This window comes from Eriocheir sinensis, unplaced genomic scaffold, assembly GCF_024679095.1.
Source record: "Eriocheir sinensis breed Jianghai 21 unplaced genomic scaffold, ASM2467909v1 Scaffold800, whole genome shotgun sequence".
Classification (NCBI taxonomy): domain Eukaryota; kingdom Metazoa; phylum Arthropoda; class Malacostraca; order Decapoda; family Varunidae; genus Eriocheir; species Eriocheir sinensis.
This window is the reverse complement of record NW_026112166.1, coordinates 177,501-181,325: the sequence shown is the minus strand read 5'-3', so window position 1 is coordinate 181,325 and position 3,825 is coordinate 177,501.

The window sequence follows — 3,825 nt, the reverse complement described above, 5'->3', positions numbered from 1 at the left end:
TAGAAGGGGATGAAACAAACAGCAAGGGACACATACTTAGAAGGGGATGAAACAAACAGCAAGGGACACATACTTAGAAGGGGATGAAACAAACAGCAAGGGACACATACTTAGAAGGGGATGAAACAAACAGCAAGGGATACATACTTAGAAGGGGATGAAACAAACAACAAGGGACACATACTTAGAAGGGATGAACAAACAGCAAGGACACATACTTAGAAGGGATGAAACAAACAGCAAGGGATACATACTTAGAAGGATGAACAAACAGCAATGGACACATATTTAGAAGGGGATGAAACAAACAGCAGGGAACACATACTTAAGAGGGGATGAAACAAACCATAGGGAACACATACTTAGAAAGGGATGAAACAAACACAAGGGACACATACTTAGAAAGAGATGAAACAAAAACAAGGGACACATACTTAGAAAGAGATAAAACAAACATAAGGAACACATACTTAGAAGGGGATGAAACAAACACAGGGGACACATACTTAGAAAGGATGAAACAAACACAAGGGACACATACTTAGAAAGAGATGAACAAACAAAAGGGAACACATACTTAGATAGTGATGAAACAAACACAAGGGACACATACTTAGAAAGAGATGAAACAAAAACAAGGGACACATACTTAGAAAGTGATGAAACAAACACAAGGGACACATACTTAGAAAGGGATGAAAATAACAAGGTACACATACTTAGAAAGGGATGAAACAAACACAAGGGACACATACTTAGAAAAGGTTGAAACAAACACAAGGGACATATACATAGAAAGGGATGAAACAAACAAGGAACACATACTTAGAAGGGGATAAAACAAACAGCAAGGGACACATACTTAGAAGGGGATGAAACAAACAGCAAGGGACACATACTTACAAGGGGATGAAACAAACAGCAAGGGACACATACTTAGAAAGGGATGAAACAAACAACAAGGGACACATACTTAGAAGGGGATGAAACAAACAGCAAGGGACACATACTAAGAAGGGGATGAAATAAACAGCAAGGGACACATACTTAGAAGGGGATGAAACAAACAGCAAGGGACACATACTAAGAAGGGGATGAAATAAACAGCAAGGGACACATACTTAGAAAGGGATGAAACAAACACAAGGGACACATACTTAGAAAGGGATGAAACAAACACAAGGGACATATACTTAGAAAGAGATGAAACAAACACAAGGGACACATACTTAGAAGGGATAAAACAAACAAGGGACACATACTTAGAAGGATGAAACAAACAGCAAGACACATACTTAGAGGGATGAAACAAACAGCAGGGACACATACTTAGAAAGGGATGAAACAAACAACAAGGACACATACTTAGAAGGGATGAAACAAACAGCAAGGACACATACTAAGAGGGGATGAAACAAACAGCAAGTGATACATACTTAGAAGGGGATGAAACAAACAGCAAGGGACACATACTTAGAAGGGGATGAAACAAACAGCAAGGGATACATACTTAGAAGGGAGCGAAAAAAAAGGGACACATACTTAGAAGGAGATGAAACAAACAAAAGGGACACATACTTAAAAGGGGATAAAACAAACACCAAGGGACACATACTTAGAAGGGGATGAAACAAACAAGGGACACATACTTAGAAGGGGATGAAACAAACAGCAGAGAACACATACTTAAGAGGGGATGAAACAAAGAGCAGGGAACACATACTTAAGAGGGGATGAAACAAACAACAGGGAACACATACTTAGAAGGGGATGAAACAAACAAGGGACACATACTTAGAAGGGGATGAAACAAACAGCAGGGAACACATACTTAAGAGGGGATGAAACAAACAGCAGGGAACACATACTTAAGAGGGGATGAAACAAACAGCAGGGAACACATACTTAAGAGGGGATGAAACAAACAGCAGGGAACACATACTTAAGAGGGGATGAAACAAACAGCAGGGAACACATACTTAAGAGGGGATGAAACAAATAGCAGGGAACACATACTTAAGAGGGGATGAAACAAACAGCAGGGAACACATACTTAGTAGGGGATGAACCAATCAGCAGGGAACACATACTTATTAGGTGTTGAATCAAACAGCAGGGTACACATACTTAAGAGGGGATGAAACAAATAGCAGGGAACACATAATTAAGAGGGGATGAAACAAATAGCAGGGAACACATACTTATTAGGGGATGAAACAAACAGCAGGGAACACATACTTAGAAGGGGATGAAACAAACAGCAGGGAACACATACTTAAGAGGGGATGAAACAAATAGCAGGGAACACATAATTAAGAGGGGATGAAACAAATAGCAGGGAACACATACTTAAGAGGGGATGAAACAAACAGCAGGGAACACATACTTAATAGGGGATGAAACAAACAGCATGGAAAAAATACTTAATAGGGGATGAAACAAACAGCAGGGAACACATACTTAGAAGGGGATGAAACAAACAGCAGGGAACACATACTTAAGAGGGGATGAAACAAATAGCAGGGAACACATACTTAAGAGGGGATGAAACAAACAGCAGGGAACACATACTTAGAAGGGGATGAAACAAACAGCAGGGAACACATACTTAGAAGGGGATGAAACAAACAGCAGGGAACACATACTTAAGAGGGGATGAAACAAATAGCAGGGAACACATACTTAAGAGGGGATGAAACAAACAACAGGGAACACATACTTAGAAGGGGATGAAACAAACAAGGGACACATACTTAGAAGGGGATGAAAACAAACAGCAGGAAACACAGCCACGCCAGAGGACACATACACATGATTTTTTTTTTTTTTTAACAGTAAAGGAAGCAGCTCAAGGGTAAAAAAAAAAATAACAATGAAAAAAAAAATCCCGTTAATCACTGCCCCTATAAAGAAGAGTACAGAAAAGTTTACTCCAAGACATAAGAGGACACATATAGGAGGGGTCCACAGGAAGAGCTAGCAGTGTAACCCAATTGTCGTACTCAGAATATCGTTTTTCCAGTGTCCAAACCCCAAGCTGTCGCCTCCACACAAATAACAATATTCATTTATAGTTATCGTTAAAATCGTAAGTTGAAGATGCGTGTTTTGTAACTGTTAAAAGGATAAGGTGTTGAGTATGAGAACGGCAATGGAAAAAAAGTGGCAAAAAAGTAGAAAAAGAAAAGGAAAAGGAAAGAAAACAAAGAAGTAGAAAACGCGTCCCTGGAAAAAGAATGAAAAAGAAAACAAAGAGGAAAGAAGAGATAAGGATGTAGAAAACTCGTCCCTATGAAAAGAAGAAGAAACAGAAACAAAAGAAAGTGGAATTTAAAAAAAAAGAGCAGAAAACATATCCCCGTTGAAAGAAGGGAGAAAAAGAAACCGAAGGAGATACAAAGATAAAAGAGCAGAAAACACGTCCCCGATAAAAAAAAAAAAAAAAAAACGAAGGAGAAAGAAATGAGAACGAAGCAGAAAACACGTCCCAATGAAAAGAAGAAAGAAAAGAAAACGAAGGAGAAAGAAGTGAGAAAAGTAGAAAACACGTCCCAATGAAAAGAAGAAAGAAAAGAAAACGAAGGAGAAAGAAGTGAGAAAAGTAGAAAACACGTCCCAATGAAAAGATGAAAAAAAAAGAAAACGAAGGAGAAAGAAGTGAGAACGAATAGAAAACACGTCCCAATGAAAAGATGAAAGAAAAAGAAAACGAAGGAGGAATAAACGAAAAAGAGCAGAAAACGCGTTCCTATGAAATGAAAAAAAAAACGAAAGATAAAAAAAGTGAGAAAGAAGTAGAAAACACGTCCCTGTGAAAAGAGGAGT